Raw genomic sequence first — 20077 nt, 5'->3', positions numbered from 1 at the left:
ACATTTGCTAAAGTCTTTTTTTCTTTCCTTAAGGTGTCATCAGGCAGCCCCTGGCCCAGTATGGCAGGAAAACAAGTGGGTTGAGAATGCGACTCAATGAGACTCGGTCCTGAATATTTTACAGAGGGGGGGTTGGAGGGCCTGTCACGAGCAACGACTTCTGTTGCTGTAACTTCAAACGACGGGCGGTTTTCTCCATCTGCCTCGGCGAGAACACATTTACATTTCCTTCCCCGCAAGGGATATCGGAGACCAAGTTATCTCTAACTGGATTTGAATATCACTTCACCAAGGTTAATGGCAATTTCTGTAACCGGTAAGAGAGGTGTTTAGGCTTTTTCAATAATGTAAGAGGGTCATTAGGAAGAGTTGGCGCAGCCTCTGAAGTAGTACGCGATGAGTGAATGCAACCATGTTCAGCTTCACGTGGGGTAGTCTTTGTAAGAACGAAGATGCTAAATCTCATGAAAGCTATGCGTGGGCTCTTGGTTCCCAGGAGAGAACTTGGACATCCTCCCTCCTGTCTTATCTTCCCTTTAGACACTGTGTTGGATCTGGAAACCTCATGTCTGATTTAGAAACATTTCAGGAAATGTAAAAAAAAAAAGGACCTGTGTTCTAGTGAAGCTAGTAGTTATTGCGAACGCAGTGAGCCACTTAGTATGACAGCAAGGCTGAATGTCTGTGTGTCACGCTGTTACACCACCCGCCCGCCACCAGAGAGCGCAGCTAGACAGCAAGGGCTGACGCAGCTAGACAGCAAGGGCTGAATGTCTGTGTGTCCCGCTGTTACACCACCCGCCGCTGCTTAACAACGACACTGTCTGTAACTTGCTCGCTGTTACACCACCCGCCGCTGCTTAACAACGACACTGTCTGTAACTTGCTGTACTAGGCCCAACATAAAAATAATACTGTCACAACGACACTGTCTGTAACTAGGCTATGTGTACTAGTGTGTGCATATGGGCTAACGTTAGCTAAGCAGTCACAGTCCTGTTTACTGCTGCTCAACAACGACACACCAGAGGGCGCAGCTAGACAGCAAGGGCTGAATGTCTGTGTGTCCCGCTGTTACACCACCCGCCGCTGCTTAACAACGACACTGAATGTCTGTGTGTCCCGCTGTTACACCACCCGCCGCTGCTTAACAACGACACTGTCTGTAACTTGCTCGCTGTTACACCACCCGCCGCTGCTTAACAACGACACTGTCTGTAACTTGCTGTACTAGGCCCAACATAAAAATAATACTGTCACAACGACACTGTCTGTAACTAGGCTATGTGTACTAGTGTGTGCATATGGGCTAATTTACGATCTGCGTTCGCTTCCCGCGTTCTCGCGTCTTACTTGTTATTTAAGCAGAACTTCTGACTCGGAGAATATATATATATATATATATATATATATATATATATATCAGATATCACTAACGTCCGGTGAGAATTCAATGAATGGGTTAAAACTGTGGAAAAATATGTTGACATTTCAAGAATACGACTTTCACGACTGTTATAACTACAGGGTCACGACGCGCTGCGTGAGCTATTTTTGCTATTATTTTACGACTGTCGTATGTCGAAGTATAGGACATCAATTTACGAAAACGCATACAAAGTTTATATTCAGTCAGCAATACAAGGTTTCTGCCCGACAGCAAGCAAGCAACGCTACGATGCCACACACAGCCTTGCTTATTAACTATGCTAATTGGCAAAATCCCTATCTGTCGAGACACCTCAGTCAGGGCTTCCTCTGCTAAGCCTGTCTGTGGGAGATTAGACCCAGCCTTCCTAAAGACCTGCCAATGATGCAAATCTCAATGATCTAAATCCTGAAGCCACGCTCCACTACTCATGCCTCTCTCTCTCTCTCTCTCTCTCTCTCTCTCTCTCTCTCTCTCTCTCTCTCTCTCTCTCTCTCTCTCTCTCTCTCTCTCTCTCGTCCAACGAACCCCTTGTTCCCAAACCAGCAGACGGCATGTCTCTCCAAAGTCTAATGGGGGCCGCTTCATAGTCCAATCTCATCTCCCACACGCCCTGGGCATGACCTTGGGTTTTTAACCCATTCTGACCTGAGATCAGATTCATATGAGGTTTCCCACTGGACACACACTGGTCTGATTAACCCATTCTGACCTGAGATCAGATTCTAAAAATGTCAGTCGTTCTTCGATTTTTCAAAAATGGCAGATCTACAAGCTCGTATCGCGCCACTCGGTGGCGCGATATGAGCTTGTAGATCTGCTATTTTTCAATAGCTAAAGCACGACATGATGCCGACACCAAAATGGGTGCCCGTTCAGAATGGGTTAATAGGTCTAGGGTGCAAAGACACATTTTATGTGCATCGTACAGTATCCTTACTCCTTTAGTGGACTCATCCATATCTTGTTCTGTTGCAGATTGGCGACTGTAATGCCAATTTCTACGGTGGTGTTGGTGTATCGACCGATCATCACCAAACTTGGGCTGTGTGCAGACTGTCACTGTGCACACTGCCAGTATAGTAGTGGTGTAAAAAAAACCCAATCAATTCAGCGATGCATCGCGTTTCGGCTGTGCAGCAATGCAACGCAGCAATGTGACATAATCGTCGGTAATTGAAGCCCACATTACTTATACAATTATAGTATAATTATAATACTGCTGCATATAATATGATTCTAAATAAAATATTAATGCACCCCTCTACAATTATAGGCAAGGGCCATTGAAATACCTCAAATACTGTACCTCCCATTATGTTTATACGTTTTTAAAATATTTGTATTTTATTTCATTATGGACATCAATGGGACTCGGCTCGGGCTGAAACTTTTGCAACTTTGGAGTTTGGAGCCTTTGCTGTTTCATGTTGAGTCTGTTGACTCATGTGCCATTCTTAGAGTGCCTGCATTTACAGTATTACAGTCAATCAAATTGTACTGTATATAGGCGTGTGTACTGTGTAGACCTGACATTGATGGACGCGTTCGTCACTGTACGTCATGATGGCATTGTTGATCCAAACAGGTAATCAATATAATAATCGTCTGCTATCGTGCAACCTCCAACTTTTTATTCATTTTTAATGGCACAGTCAGACTCTTCACATACTAGAGAGCATGTCTGAAATATGTCAGAACCTGAAATCGACATGTAAATATGAAATAAATGCTCTAACATAACAGTACGGTATACACAGAAGTGAGCCTTTCAAGCCTGGCTTGTTTTCTCTGTTTTTCCCCTGCTTTCACATGACATGAAAAACACGGAAATTAATAATAATCCAATGACTGTTTCCCATTCACGGTTGGTCACAAAATGATGAATAGTTGCGGTAATGTTTTTAATTCCCCAAAGCATCCAACTGGCCCTGAAGTTCTGCCTGAATTTGTGAGAACCGCAGCAATGTCCTTGCCATCTCTCTTTATCTAAATCTAGGGAGGCAGTGCTGAGGATGGAGGAGGGACGTCCCTTGCCATCAACAACACGCAATTACTTCATTAATTAGAGGAGACTGACGGTCTGCTTTTTCCAGACTAGATGCTTATCTGAATTAGCGCACTTAATGCCTCCCGACGCGTGCTAATGCTGCATGGCTAACTACAAGTGGAGATTCACTGATGATTCACGTTGGCCTGTTTATGCAGAAAATCCACATCACTTCTGCCTCTCTGCTCTCTCTATCCCCTTGACTGCGTGTTACCTCCCGCGGCCTGTCTTCATGAGTTGCAGATAAGTAGCAAAATGGTCATTAGTAAAAAAATATATTAAACATATTCTACTGCAATCGGCCCAGCAATGATTTTGATTGCAGCTCTACAGCCATTTCTGATTAAGGCTCTGGGGGTGTGCAAGCGGACACAGACCCCCCCCCCCCCCTCTCCCTGTTAAATGGTACCCGGATGGTTGGCTTAATGGATGTGTAACGGAGGCACGAGTTCAGAACTTAAATCGGAACAAATCAATTAAGTGCAATCGGTTGAACGGCCAATCTGTTAATTTCTTAAACATTTGATAATGCCCCTCAAGGAGCATTCTGGTTAATTAACTTTGCAGTCATTTGTCGTCACTAATTAGGCGGAGTCATTTCAAAGGGGGTTAGGTCCTCGCCGTGGCTAGTAATGAGGATTTTAACCCCAGCAGACATCCGGGGGATACCGTTGTATAATATGAGCTGTTCAGTGAAGAAAATTAGCCCCTTGTGAAACCATAGTATGCGCTGGGTTTGTTAAGTTTTAACGAGTTTTGGTTTCGCACTGCACAGTTTGCGTCTGTGTTTATTCTTATGCCAGCCATTTGTCTTGGCATTTGCGTACCTGCGCCTGTCACCAAGTCAAATTTCAGTGCAGTTATTGTTCTTCTCGTTCAGTTCGTCCTCTCATTTGTTTATCCTCAAGTTAAGTTAGGAACCATAATGTGGACACTTATGGTTTTGTAAATTTGACAGTATAAATTAAACCAAATGGAGTAATGAACCATTTGGTTCCATTTTGTAAACTCATATAGTTTAATGAACACTGATTATTTTAGAGCCTAGACTGGGGGTCCTAGAGAGAACAAAACATCGTAACAAATGGGGGTAACGCATATCAGACTGGGGGTCCTTGAAATGAAAAAAGGCTGAGAATCACTGCTGCAGACCGTAACTAGGCCACCGGAAAAAGGACGGCCTGAAAGGACCAAAATGCACAAGAGGACTTTGAGAGTATTTATCATTTCAAAGCCACTATTGGACAACTAAAAGCACCCCGATTGGACTCCCCCTAGAAGCTTCACTTCCTGTTCTTAAAGCAGTGTCAGCTGGGCCAGGTCGATAGAGATTTACAGCGTCCTCATGAATATGCCTGCTTAGGAAAAAGTCAGCCTTGCTCCCCGGTGACAAGCTATACAGCAGCTGTACTTTTTTCTTTCTTTTTTGTTTTCCACAAAGACTCTCTTAGGAATCAATGGCGTATCGACACGGCGCCGCTTTCCCCCCTAATGGAGCGGCAGTATGTCCTGCCTCTGAGACATGCTAATGATGATGGCCTCTTTCAGGAGGAGGAAGGAGTCTCTTGGTCCTCTGGAGGGAGGGCATCTATTCATTCTGCTCTCTTACTGCTTTAATGTAACCCCCTTCATGCTGCAGTTAATCATAAATTATAAAAAGTTAAACCATAAGCGCGCCATGAAATAATTACCCCTCTGTCTCTCCTTCCCTCCTCTATATAAATATGCTAGGTAATTATTTCACGGAGGGCTTAGGTTTAACTTCTTATAATTTATGGGTTTTTATTTGGCTTTCTGATGGATGAATGAGTGATGAAGTTGGCTGCAGTGCCAGGTGTCCTATAGGGTATCGATTGACTGACGCAGCATTAGCCACTTTGCATGAGCTGTCCGCCTCATCTTTCAGAGCTCTGTTTTCGAACATGTCTGTCCACTGCTGTGTTAGTCGAAGTGCTCTGGGTGCCGTCCGCCAGAGGCATGCCATTCCTTTAGTGAAAACGATCAATCGCCTGAGATATTAGAAAATACACTCATCTTGAATAGCATGTCTTTAAGTTTAGACTATGCCTTAATAGTAACAACATGGGTTTATGCCAAGGCTCAAGATACAGCATTGTTTTTTTTTTTTTAAACATGTTTATTGATTTTTCTTTACAACATATAGTGATTTCAAAGCAATTATTGACATATATTCCCCCCCCCCCCACATCCCCATGGCAGCACAAAACAAAATCTTCAAAGAAACATCAAGAAATGTCCATAAATGCAGAACAAAATAAAAATAAAAATAAAAATAAAAATAAAAATAAAAATAAAAATAAAAATAAAAATAAAAATAAAAATAAAAATAAAAATAAAAATAAAAATAAAAATAAAAATAAAAATAAAAATAAAAATAAAAATAAAACATTACATACAGTTAAACAAACAAATGCACAATGTCCCATCACAGTTCCCTACCCCCACCCTACAGCTGACTACTCCAATTAACCACTATACATCCAAAGCCTCTTCAATATCACCTCGCTTAATGAAGTCCAAGAACTTCTCCCATATCTTATAGAATACAGCAGGTTTCTTCCTAATTACATACGTTAGTTTCTCATGTGCCAAACTGGTCGTTAAATTCCTCAGCCAAAAGCCGATCGTAGGGGCATTGACATTCTTCCAACATAGCGCAATTGAGCGTCTGACCTGTAACAGGCAAAGGTCATTCTTTTTTCTTTACCATTTAGTGTACAATTTAATGGATAAATACTGAGTATTCATAATTTAGGACAAAGAGGAACTGTACCTGATGTAATCTGAGTGACATAATGGACCACAGACCTCCAGAATGTTTTAATCTCCTCACATTCGCATAAGCAATGGAATAGTGTACCTTTATTAAGGTACAGCATTGTTGCTTTTTCGGTCCACAAGCTAAAGCCCACAATGCACTATGATGCCATAAACTTGTAGATTGCTATTTTTCACAATTTTTTTAAATGGGTCATAATTAGTTAAGCAAGGGCAACATCACAGCTTTTCACTCGGGGCATTGACAAATGGTGTCTTTGACGCTCCTATCAATGACGTACTGTATGATGTAAGGCCAGTTGTTCACCATCATTTCACCACAATTATTAATAAATAAACATTGCATCATGATGATACATGTGTGCACACATGCATGGTCTACAGTAGTATACTCTGTTCTGGCTCGATTCCAATGTCCTCCCTTTCAGACTCACTGACTTAGGCAGGTGTTAACGTGAAGTCCACAAGGTCTTGAGGGCTGCCCCGTTTGACATTGGTAAGTCAGTGAGGGATCAGGCTTTTTTATGCACCCTTTCCGTAAGTCGACATTGATGCACACTTTGGCTAAGAGAATTACCCACAGTTCATACCAGGGGATGCTCCAAACGTCAATCATTTAAGTATGTAAATGTCACATGCATTGCGTCAACAAACAGTTGCTATTTCTCACAGTTGCTATTTCTCACCGTTCGGAGAGATATTTACACAAATATTTGACACAAAACTGAGCAGTACATATACAGAATTTGGAAAAAAACTATCTTTAATGAATGAATAATATCCCTAATCTACATAATCACGGCATTTAGCACTGACTGTAAATAAGGACAGGAAGAGTCATGAATGAAAAACTCATCTTGAGTGCTGTGACTGCTGTCCCATTTCTTTTATATAATTTGGAGCCCTTGCAGCTCTCACTCTCAAACACTGACGTTATTTAAGTCTGTGAGGGTGCAGGGCTTGAGGACATTGGAATTGGGCCTCTCTATTCTGATCACTTTGCTGTACCCTGTTTCTCTACTCTCCATTCCACTCTTGAACTTGAGCCTTGAACTTGCCGTCAAGTCAACAGGATACTTTTATACGTTGTTTATCCATGTTTGCAGTTTAAGCACTGCCATCGTCAACTCATACGTGCGAGGAAAGTAATATTGGAATTTCGTAGTTTCACACAGAAACCTAAGCAGGTTTTGACGCACCCAATTTCTTTTCTTGACGAGAGTATGGGCAACCTTTTATGTGTCGGGGCTTTTTTCTAGCGTCTGTCTGGTTCTACCCCTCCATTCAGTATTAGAAACAAATGAGTCTTTCGACCTGCATTGTCAAACCTCCTAGTGTTTGAGTGACAGATTGACACTCAGCGAAGCATTGACACTTGACTCCTTATGGGCTTAATCAGGAGGCCATTGGCGGCTTTGTAACCTTAGCATGTAAATGAAGGCTTATGCTCCAATAAATCTCTTGAGAGCCAGTGCTACTCTTGTCAGCCAGCTTACTGCCTCACATCGTTCAGCTCTCTCATAGTGATAAGGACAACTGCTTTTAAATTAGCCTAAAGAATATTGACTCCACTTCAGGTTTCACAGAAGGGGCGAATGCCAAAAGCAATGCCCTGCCCTGGAATGACTTTGCAAACGGCCAAGATCAGACATCGACCTTACTGCCTGACATTGCATGTCCAGCTGCCGCTGCTATTGACAAACAAAAAAAGAGTGCATGGTTTATTTATTTAGTCTCTTAACTTACACATGATGGTACTTGTTGCTCCGCTGAATAATACCAACCATATGGGCTATATAGCCAAACCAAGGAGCCAGAGAGACTGGAGGGTGTGTCACTGGCTTTGTCCTTCCATGCCACTCTTCTTCTATCAGCGAGTGTGCCACAGGGACTTGGCAATGTGATGAAGCTGCTGCCACAGCACTGGCTGACCTTTCAGTGCCTTTGCGCAGGGAGGACAGTCACTCAGAGTCGCTCTATAGAGAGGCCGGCCGTATGGCCATGGTGCATCCAACGCATGCTATACTCAGCACATTGAGCATTCCAAGGATTCCTTGTTTTGTTCCTCTTCACTTTTGAATGTCGACACGTGTATTTTTGGCTAATGACTTTGGAAGTGACTTTCCCTTTTAGTTTTATGAGTTAACGAGTACAAGAGAATAAAGGTCAGAAACAGAATATGATGTCATTTCCTTTTCGTGTGCTTCCCGGGACTTCTGGGAGATGGTTCCACGATCGTGAGAGACCGCAATACTGTGTAGTCGTTCATCAAAAGCAATATCAAAGTCGGGGCTGAAAAGCGGGGGAAATAGTTTTTTTAGCCCCTACCCGAAGCAGGGAAAAGAAAAACTTGGTCCCATATCTTGAATTATATCGCTTTGACATTTTGTGATCAAAGTAAATTCTGCTCGCAGAATAAGTATACTTACTGTAGCTCCGCAGGAATTCTGTGTTTTTGCCGTGTCATAACTTGAAGTGTGGGGTAAACATTTTTACTATGCTCCTGTGAAAAAGGAGGGAAAGAAAAGAAAAATAGCTAAGTACTTATTTGAGTATAAGATCTGTGTGCTACTGTGCTTATTTAATGCATAGCTCTGGCCTCTGCGGTAAAGGCTTCTATTTTGAATATCCACTACCTGTCTGACTTTTGTGTTTTAATTTACAGGCCAACAGCGACACAGAAACATATTGTTCTATTTTGACAATGGATTAGCCAACAGCAGTGCAATCATCCCTCCAGGGTATAGGATGAACGACTAACTCACAGATCAATCGCTCCTCCAGGCTATGGGATTTAGTGAGCGCCGAGCGGAGTATGACTATGTGCTCGGCTTAGTTTACATAATAAGGTCTTGATCATTGCTGATCAGTGCAGAATGCAGAACTTGGATAAATGGCACTGGCAAGAAAAGTGCCACTAAATACATAAATTGGACTCATTCAGATGTATTGTCACTGGGGTTCCGGGGGGATGTCTTGTTAACCCATTCTGACCGGGCACCGATTTTGGTGTCGGCATCATGTTATGCTTTAGCTATTGAAAAATAGCAGATCTACAAGCTCATATCGCGCCACCGAGTGGCGCGATACGAGCTTGTAGGTCTGCTATTTTTTGAAAAATCGAAGAACGACTGACATTTTTAGAATCTGATCTCAGGTCAGAATGGGTTCATCAGACCAGTGTGTGTCCGGCGGAAACCTCGTATGAATCTGATCTCAGGTCAGAATGGGTTAATGTAATGTAATGTTCAGTGGTGCAGGCTAATGGGTTGATTTTGCTACTGTGCACTGCACGGCTGGTCAACATAATTTGTGATTATGAAATTAGAAATATTTGTGTGGTCTATAATCTTGCAACCTGGCTTATGCATTTCTGGCCAAAATGTATGATTTCTGTCGACTAAATGCACTTTGGTTCTACTTGCGTTTTCTAGTGTAGTTTTTCATCAAATGCACAGTAGTTTAAAGGTATATTCAGTGATTTCACTTAATTCATTTTTTTTTTTTTTTTTTTTTTGTGATAATCCTCTCTACTATAGAGTGTGCTGACCATATAAGGAGTTCCTCCCTGTCCCCAGTTAACCCCTGAGGGTCAAAAAACCTTAGGTTTCGTTTTTGACTCTCTATCCTGATTGGACGAAAGGCTGGGTCCCACAGCCAAAAACGAAACCTAAGGTTTTTTGAGTGAAATCACTGAATATACCTTTAACGATGTTATATGCTACTTTAGTACACTTAATAACTACAGCGGTGGGCACTGGCCTACTTGGAAGTTGGAAAGATGTACAGTAAATTGGAAATGCATACCCCACCCAGTTATATCTATGTCTGTGTCCCTTTTATGCCCATATGGAGTTTATGCCCATATATGGAGTTCTTTAGCCCAAATGTGGAGTCTATGCAGATGTCAGGAGACTCGGAACACCCTGTGATGGCGTGTCGAATTTGAAGTCTGTAGGCGAACGGTTCTCGAGTTATGTGGATTACAGACATGCACGCAGAGACTTGGCACATTTATAGATGGATATCACTGTGGCCCACTGCAGAACATTGCAGATTAACATTTAATATCCAGGCAGGAATTCACATTATAGACTCCGGTGCGCTCCCTCTAACAAATTGCCCACAATTTCGCACATTGCCCCCATACACGGTCCAGCCATTATACTAGGTTTCACCCCTAGCCTTGTTTCATTAACAGAATGAATGAAACCTTGGGTTGCCTTGGTTTTTTCCCCTGTCATTACTGTCATTACTGTCATTTTACTCAACCTCTCTCTCTCTCTCTCTCTCTCTCTCTCTCTCTCTGTCTGTCTCTCTGTCTCTCTGTCTCTCTCTCCCCTTACATCCTCTCTCCTTCTCTTTGCTTATGCCCCTGAGAAAGATCTTGAGTGCTTTTGTGTGTAGATGTAAAAGAGTGCGCTTTGAATACTTTATCTCGTCTTGGGCCTGCATCAGAACATTTGTTTGTGCCTCAGCATTTATCCCAGGTGTGTGTGTGTGTGTGTGTGTGTGTGTGTGTAGATTAATTTATAGTCTTGCTTATGATGGTGTATTAATCAGCAGGCTTTAGAACCAACTGGTGCTGTAGTCAGGAGCACTGTAGACTAGTATACCCTCCCGAGTGCTGATGAAGATAATTACTGTAGAAAGAGGCTCTCGGGGGAGACCAGCTAGCCAGCCCGACCACCCACCCGCCTGCTCGCCTGCCTGCTTGCTTGCCTGTTTGCCGCCCTGCCTGCCTGGCTGCCAGCCGCCACTTAAACAGCTCTCTCCTGTGGGAGGTATATAGCACTTGAGCTCATTCCTTTACCCGTCATGACCCGGGCATGCAGATGACTTGGCTATCTGCTAGAATGTAAAGATGACTTTGGTGACTGAAACCGTGACTGTGGTCTGTCTACGACTATTGAGAGTCATAGCGGGTCGACGGTTCACCCCAGCGTGGCTAGGATGTACGTTGACGTTGTGTCGTCATGCCCTCAGTGCACGTCAACTAAAAGCCTGAAGATAATGTCATGATCGATTAGTCTGTTGATTTGTTAGATTTTATTCAATTAGTCTTTGGACTTTAAAGCTGCACTCTGAGACATAATTTAATTAATTTAACTACTATATCTGATCTGCAGTGGTCTGAGGTGGACTCTACAGTCTACACTTCCAATGGGGAGCACAATATCCCCCTTGCACAAGCTTGGATGTAGTAATTTGAATTGCACCTTGCTATAAACGGAAAGGACCGTTATTGTTTTCATATTCTGGCTAGTCGAAGTTTAGTTAACTTGCATTGAGGGCATGTCTACACAAAGTGAACCGCTTGTCCTAGCCATGCATGGGGTGAACTGTCGGGGGATGAGAACACACCCACAGCGTCCCCAGCGGAAATCGAACCTAGGACCTTCTAGCTGTGAGACGACAGCACTACTACCGCGTACCGACTGTGCCACCATGCCCCCTATAGCACAGCCCTCTCAAGAGTCACCCAAGTCATGGTAAGTTTTAGCAGATAAAGCCGAGTCATCTGCATGCCTGGGTCATGAGTCTCATGACAGTGATGGCGCGAGGTAAGTGATATATGCCTCCCCCTGAGGAGAGATCCAGACAGGGTGGCAAGCAGGCAGGCACGCAGTCAGGCGGCTGGCTTCCCCCCTGAGACGCTCTCTCTGCAGTAATTATCTTCATTTTTGAAAATGAAAATAAATGAGAGAGAAAAAGGTAACTGAAACATGAAGGCCGTCTCATGCATTGTAAGGTCAATATCACTCACCAGAAGCAGGCACGTGTGTTTTCAATGAGTCTAACGTGGTTATACACTAGTTTGAAGTAATTTGAAAACGATAATTGGATGGGAGATTGGGGGGATTGGGGGGATCAATATTTATGTTTGATCAGGGTCTGATCAAACATAAATATTGAATCAAGCAACTTTGAAATAAGCCATTTTTATTAATAAAATGTTATAATATGGAAGACGAAAGGCATGCATTCACCTCACATTTAGTGACCTGCTGTTTCAGTAAGAATACAACTTGGAGGCTGAATAACAGGCTACTGTATAATGAACCAGCATCACTATTTTATTATTCCTCAGGCAGCTTACATGGACATGTTTGTTGACTTCATATTGGCCTCACTGGTATCTGTCTGCAGCACTCTGCACACACTTAGACGGCTACAATAATAATGGACTGCCCCCCTCGCTCGCATACTGCTCAGTAAACACAAAAGGTAAAGGAAACGCATCCACAGTTAAGAGACAGGCCCTATACACCTATACACCAGAGGCAAAAAGGCCAATAAAAAATAGGTTAGGTTGAAGAAGTATAAGAGCCAATCTCCATGCTGCCGTTTCGTCCAAGGTAACTGGGCGCCTGAAGGGACACACACTGACAGCCCACTCCACTCCTCCCAGTCAGCACTTGCTCCTATTTAATCCATTCTGACCTGAGATCAGATTCTAAGAATGTCTATTACATCCTGACAGTTTGATTATTAACCCATTCTGACCTGAGATCAGATTCTAAAAGTGTCTTCGATTTTTCAAAAATAGCAGACCTACAAGCTCGTATCGCGCCACTCGGTGGCGCGATATGAGCTTGTAGATCTGCTATTTTTCAATAGCTAAAGCATAACATGATGCCAACACCAAAATGGGTGCCCGGTCAGAATGGGTTAAGATTCATCTCGTTGCACTTTTTCGTGGTCATTTCTTTTCTCTCACTCCCTCTCCGTCATCTCCCCTATTTTTTCTTGTTCATCTTTCTCTGTGCGTTTTTTTTTTAGTTTTTTCTCGCTCCCTCGTCGTGGTGACAGCAAAGCCATTTCCGTTGGGCTCTGAAATGCACTTGCGAGCATGAGGCCTTGGCTAACCGCCCCCCTCCCCCCCCCTCCCCCCCCCTATTCGCTCTCCCGACTGTTATGCGAGTTCACACCGAATGCTTCTGCCTATTTCTCCTACAAGGTGTTTCTTGAGTTTGGCAGGAAACAGAGATAAAATGTGAAAACAAAACACACGGAAAAGAAACACAAAGTTAGCGTCTCCCCGTAGACTGGCAGTATAGCTGCTGGGCCACATTCAAATCAGCCTGCTGCTGCTTTTAGACTATTCTCCGATGCTGTCAAAGAAAAACCTGTTACTAAAGTCAGGTAGTTGTAATTGTCATGGATTTGTATGAGAACAAGAAGGGTAACCACACTCTTGATTTGATTTCCAAAAGTGTTATTTATTATTATATATTTTTTTAAATATACATATAAATATATATATCTGTCAAAAACATCGCTAATCGGTGGTCTAGGAATTTCCCAGATTCTGGATCAGCATTGGACCCAGACAACATCTGGCATCGGCCAAGCTCTACTGTGGAATATTTTAACAAGCACACACAGGTTCCCTCACACAATGTCTTACAGACTATTACACCACCATTTGGAAGCAGAGCACCCTCCATTCAGTCCATTGCGTCGAGGTGCTGGTGATTAGGATGTTTTTTTTTTGGCGAGGGGGGGGGGGGGGGGGGGGGGAAATCAACAACCCAAAAAAACAAAATCTCCAGTCTCCGACGAAGGTCACATCCCACTGTCCTTAAGCCAGCGAGTAGTTTTTTTGAGCGTGCATAAAGGAAATGTTTCCAAAGTAGGCCAGCGCCATGCAGGCTTATGGGATCAGGTCCACGATGAAGGAGGAGAAAGACGTTCGTGTGCGTTACCGAAAGAGCATTTCAATCCCAATAGACTGCCCCTGCCTGCATGCACAGGTGCATTTCATATTTTTTTTGCCCTGCCATTGAACCCCTCCAGACTGCTGCAAAAAAAAGACCGATCATCAATATCGTGTTCGGCACGCACAGAGGGGACTGCGGGGGATAATCTGGCAATGCTTTACGTACGGGGCGCAGACACACACACACACACACACACACACACACACACACACACACACACACACACACACACACACACCACACACACACACACACACATTTAATGGCTGAAAACATATGAATGGTATTGCTTTGCCGCAGTGCCGGTAGAGGTGACCCACAAATGCCCCCTGATTACCGTATTCAGTTATGCTTAAAAAAATAGAAAGAGACAGACGGGACCAACATGCACTGTTCTTTTCTAGAAAAACAACCCATTTTGGCTGTAATGAAGTCTCTGGTCTGCGTCCGAGGGGAGTTTGAAATGGAAAAAGCATGCTAACCCATTCTGAACGGGCACCCATTTTTGGTGTCAGCATCATGTTATGCTTTAGCTATTTAAAAAATAGCAGATCTACAAGCTCATATCGCGCCACCGAGTGGCGCGATACGAGCTTGTAGGTCTGCTATTTTTGAAAAAATCGAAGAGCGACTGACATTTTTTAGAATCTGATCTCAGGTCAGAATGGGTTCATCAGGACCAGTGTGTGTCCGGCGGAAACCTCGTATGAATCTGATCTCAGGTCAGAATGGGCTAATACAGTGTGCCGTGTAGCACAGAGAGTGGCACGGCGTGAGGCGTGGGCTATGTGGATTAGCACTCGAGAGCGGGCCCCGTTGTGTATTATTGGAACTGAAATGGCCCCCACGGATGATTATGCTTTATAGCACTGAAAAAACAAAGAGAAATCTGAACAAACGGACAGTTTTTGCAATGGCTGAGTGTCTATACTGTCATGCTAGGCTACAGGCAATGTCCTCAGTTAGCCCCAATTACCTTTGTACAGCCTTCAGTTTGGGAGACAGACGGCCTCGTTATAGAGAAGACCCGGGATTTTAGGATTGTGTTGAGCCCCTCTCTCAAAGCTGGCCATGGGTTAGAGCCGAGGTCCCTCTTGTCGTTGGTAAAGGTGCTGAATGACTGCAAACATCCCCTCCTCTTACCTCCCCCTCCCCAGAGCTCCCATTAACCATGAATGATGGAGAAAGCCACGACTCTGGAAAAGCACACAGTGGCCTTGTCAAGTCCTCCTACGCCCACTGTGACTTTGAATTTGAATCTGAGACTTTGAGTTTGAATGGCAGCCCCCCCCCACGCACACACGCACACTTGCAGGCCTCTTGTTTGTATCTAGCTATTTTCTATCATGGGGCTTTACAAAATGTGACTTTTTTTTATCAGTTTTTGTTATCAGTTTTTGTTGTTCTTTGTTGCACTCATTATTCATTCATTTTATGGCTGTACTGCTCGGAATCCGGTTAGCCTGGCATCTGAAATAGATACGCTAACACAGGCCTGTGTGTGTGTTTGCGTGTGTATGTATGTGTTTTAGTAATACACGGGAGGCAGTGGCTCAAGAGGTACAGTAGCGTGGCAATTGGCTTTCTGTCGAAGGGTCCTCGAGCAAGACACTAAACCCCCTGACTGCTCCCTACTACTGCTATTAGACTACTATCTGATTGCATTAAATGACGTTAAACAACGTTAAACTCACTTTGCCACTCGATTCGCCACTCACTTTATGCATGCGCAAATTGCGCATACACTCTAGTTTAACTGGTTTAATAAATGTATATATGTGGCCACAAACTGAACCTACAGCTCTATATACACTGTTGCTAGCATAAAATGACAATCTAGGCTTTAATGTTATTGGCCCAGTTAAAGCCAATTGTTTTACAATCCAGTATTGTAGTTGCGTTAACAATGTGTTAGCTAAGCAGTTTGGTGTCCATGTAAAATATGTTATGAGTTTAGTGAATGTCCACAATCAAAATGGCTCCTATCCATCCATCACACCTGCTTTTGTCTGTCACACACTCAGTTGACTGCAGAAAGTGTAGTTTCGCTACTGGCAGCAATGTTGGCGATATTGAGATAAATGGATGTCTATAGAAACTATCCATGAGAGCAGCAAACGTATTCTGAGACTATTTGACCTCAAATCAAAGCTTAATTTGAATCATTGGTTACGTGGTTGATGGCAATGGGCACTCTTATCATGTCATCATATACATCATCTCAATCTGGCCAATCACAATTTGTGTCCTCACTTCTCCGTCTTCACCTTTCTGCCCTCACTTTTACTGTACTTTGCTCAGCCAATCAAATCATCGCTATGGGGTGATCAGCCAATCACAAGCCAATGTTTGTGTTCACACAGACCCGGAAAGCTGGGCATAGGAGGGGCTACCGCCCCTCAAAAATCACACTTGTGTGCTGTGAAGTGAGGGGCACTCTCATCATCATACATCACATTCTGTGCCTAGCCAATCAAATCATTTCCGTGGTACAAATACACAAAGCTGGCACCCTGGGCGAGACCTACGCTGTAGAGGCTATCATTTGTTTTTTTTGCGGAAGTTGCAGGATTTTATCGGAAGTATCGCCCAAGGAAATGACGTTGATGCTTTACAAATCAGTTTACATTCTCCGCGAATGAGACAAGTGTTGTGATTAGTCGGGAAAATATCAAGTAACAGGCTTTTCATTTGGCAGATAAGTAAGCCTGGGACAGAGGCTACACAGCTGGGCATAGGAGGGCCCCTCAAATAGACTAGAAGCATTCCTTTCGTAGTTGTTGTTGGGCTCAATGGGCTGTTTATTGAAAACAATGCCAGTGCCTGTTTCCCCCACAATATTCTGATCCTTGAAGTGAACAGGAAGTGCTTGCTTAATCATGAACCTTTTGAATTTGAGTGGAAAACTAAAATTGAGTGAATGTCGTGTTTTAAAATCCTTGATTAAATCGCAATTAACCGCTTCCCTGCGTAACCAGCTATTCACGCCTTTTATTCCATTGTCTTTCCCTGCGTAATACACTAAACCCGCTATTTGTTTTATATTATGTTTAATTCGCTTAGTCGCGGACCTGGTGACGAGGCCGACGAGTTATGACGACCTAACCTGAAATCAACCAACCAACCACCGGCTTGCAAGGGCTTCTGGGAAACTGAGTCCAATGCAAAGTGAACGAGGGGGTACGGATGATCTTAGGCCGCTTTGCTCTTTGTCTGTGAGTCGGATCGCGGAAGTGGCTCATGTGTCGGCTCAATAACAAATCATGGGACTATTTTCAAGCGGAGTTTCATCAACAACTCCCCAACTGTAGATCTGAGTTGATGAACAAAATACAGCTGCTGATGAGATCTGTAGACACCTGTAAAATATTAAATTATATGCATGTTGAAAAAGCTGTGGTTTATGGTTTACTTGCATTACATTCATTTCCGATTAAGACCTAACTTCCAGATAACAAGACATGCGATCTTGAAAACTGGAAGCATTCCTCTTTAACCCATTCTGACCGGGCACCCATTTTGGTGTCAGCATCATGCTATCCTTTAGCTTAGGGGTGGGCGATATGGACAAAACTTTTATCACGATATTTTTTCAAGCTTATCACGATACACGATATTATCACGATATTTTAGCGCGCGGTTTTTTATGGTTATTTTTCAAGTTACTTAACAGTACAAGGTAACAAAAATTTAAGAAATACCATTTAGACTGTATTTAGACATTTAAATACCATGAGAAACTCCTCATCGGTATGTGCACGAGCACACACATCCCACACTATTATAATGTAGCTGTCAGCAGAAACCGCTTGTCATTTTTTTATATTTTATGTCTTGCAAATGTATGCTCTACCATACTATAGCATCACACAAAACCAACAGAAATAGCAGATCCGCAAGCTCTGCTTATCGTCTCTGTCGGTGGAAATCCCATATAGGATTCAAATTCAAAAAGGGCTAAAGTAGCAGATCTACAAGCTCAAATCATGTCACTTCACTCACACATCTCGTGCTTGTGGATCTTCTACTTTTGCTGCTTTTGTGTGACGCTGTATCAGTGATGTAAATAGGTTTTCAAATATGGGTCCCGGGATGCACAGGTGGTCATTCAAATGATTCCCAAAAAGTTGTTATGAGTCCCATTTGGCCTTTAGTGTGGTCAACTTTTTGAGGGCACAAGGCCAAGTGCCAGGGCATGAAGGCCATCAATTAAAACAATGATTTTAAGTCCCGGGTCATAATTATTTTAGCTTAAAAGGTTAAGGATGATTAATTTTTTATTTATTTAAAGGCGGACATTGGTTCAGAACAGTGCTTCTTAAATAAATAATCACAGCTTTAAATAACAAAATATAAGTAGCTACTGTTGTAAAATATTGTAAACATGTCTGTAACATGGGGTCCCAGTGCAGAGATGAAAATCACAATGAAAAGGCCTATAGGACCCTGTCACCCTGGGCTAATTCATATACATTTAATTTGGGGGTCCTTGAAATTCCTGGATAAGTCCTTGAAATGCCTGAAGAAGGTCAGTAGAACGAAAGCTTGCCAAAAATAAATTGATTGTGCACAGATCTGAGTGTGCGGAGCTTCCCTTTATTTTTTCTCTTATTCCCTTTGTGGCTCCAGCACCTCTCTAAAGTTTTTTTCAGCGGATGAGCGGTGGTTCCTTTTCTATTGGGGTCCTTGAAATTAAAATGGCTGAGGATCACTGGATTAAACTGAGTTAATTCACAGAAAATACAATGACAGACAGCCTACATTCATTTGTATAGCCCTATGTTTCTGTTCTGCCTCGTCTGTTTTTGTTCTGATATTGTCACAACTGTGATTGATATGTTCCTTGTTTTTACCTTCTAACTTTGTTTCTTAAGGTGCTTTATAAATAACATTTCATTTTACTTACTTACATAACTTTTGAATGAGGGCTTGGTTTAGAAAAGATTATTTTGTGCTAAAGTAATACATTGAATAACATGTAGATGTTAAGGCTAAACTGGCATATGGCATTGTGGGGCTGCAGGACTGAGGACTCTGGAGATAAATCAAGTGTAAAAAGCATTTTGTACACTTGTGTGCTTATGAACATTTACCAAGTTATGTCCGCATTGATACAGAAATTAATGATTATTAAGCTTGCGACGCGTGTACAGTGAGCGGCGCGCGCTCTGGTGCTTGGCTACTTGGCTACTAGCCGTGGCCAGCCTAACGCCAGGGCTCCACCGGGCGGGTTGCGTCTCCGTCGCGTGCGTCAACAAACGAACCAGTTCAATTTTAATGGTGACCCCTTCATTGATTAAAAGGGGAACATTCTGTGATGGTGACGGAGACGCGATGCTGATGCGCCCGGTGGAGCCCCGGTGTTACGGACAATTTACTCTGTAGCGTAGCAGACGATAGCGTGGTAAATGGTGGTGGAGGAGTCCTGCAGTCTATGCTGTTGTTTTGTGAGTTTATATCCATGAAGACGAGTCACGTTGGTCTTAACACACGGGCTCTGTCTGTGTGACAGACGTGGAGTTCTTTTTGGGAACTATAAACACGTCGCCCTTCCTCGACATGTTGAGCTGTGTACTACATGAGGCTACAGCTCAGCGCAATGCTGTTTCCCCCTCTGCCTAGAAGAAAGGGGGCGGGGACTTTGGGAGTGCTGAGAACTCAACAGAGTTATAACCAAACCACGTCGTCCATTGGGGTGCCGTAGCAACGTGTGGTTAGCTTGTAGATCTTTTATTTTTTGTGAACGAAACCGTCGTACTGCAGAAGTAAAAATTACGGCATAGAACTGCATATATAGAGTGTGCATTCACTGTCTGATGCAGCACATTTATCGTGATGAAAACGATAACTCTAAAAAGCCATATCGTGGAGACGTTGTATCGTCCCGACGATAATTATCGCCATATCGTCCACCCCTACTTTAGCTATTGAAAAATAGCAGACCTACAAGCTCGTATCGCGCCACCGAGTGGCGCGATACGAGCTTGTAGGTCTGCTATTTTTGAAAAATCGAAGAGCGACTGACATTTTTAGAATCTGATCTCAGGTCAGAATGGGTTCATCAGGACCAGTGTG

The 20077-nt window shown here is 43.2% G+C and overlaps 1 protein-coding gene across 1 annotated transcript in view; it reads left to right on the top strand.

The window, feature by feature from the left end:
* Nucleotides 1-20077, top strand: part of suclg2 (succinate-CoA ligase GDP-forming subunit beta) — a 170281-nt gene that overhangs the window by 9859 nt on the left and 140345 nt on the right. The window lies entirely within an intron of this gene.

The sequence above is a fragment of the Protomyctophum parallelum genome, assembly GCF_964188405.1.
Source record: "Protomyctophum parallelum genome assembly, chromosome: 8".
In the NCBI taxonomy this organism is placed as follows: Eukaryota; Metazoa; Chordata; class Actinopteri; order Myctophiformes; family Myctophidae; genus Protomyctophum; species Protomyctophum parallelum.
Note: the sequence above shows the minus strand (reverse complement) of the source record. Positions and strands in the feature narration are given on the sequence as shown.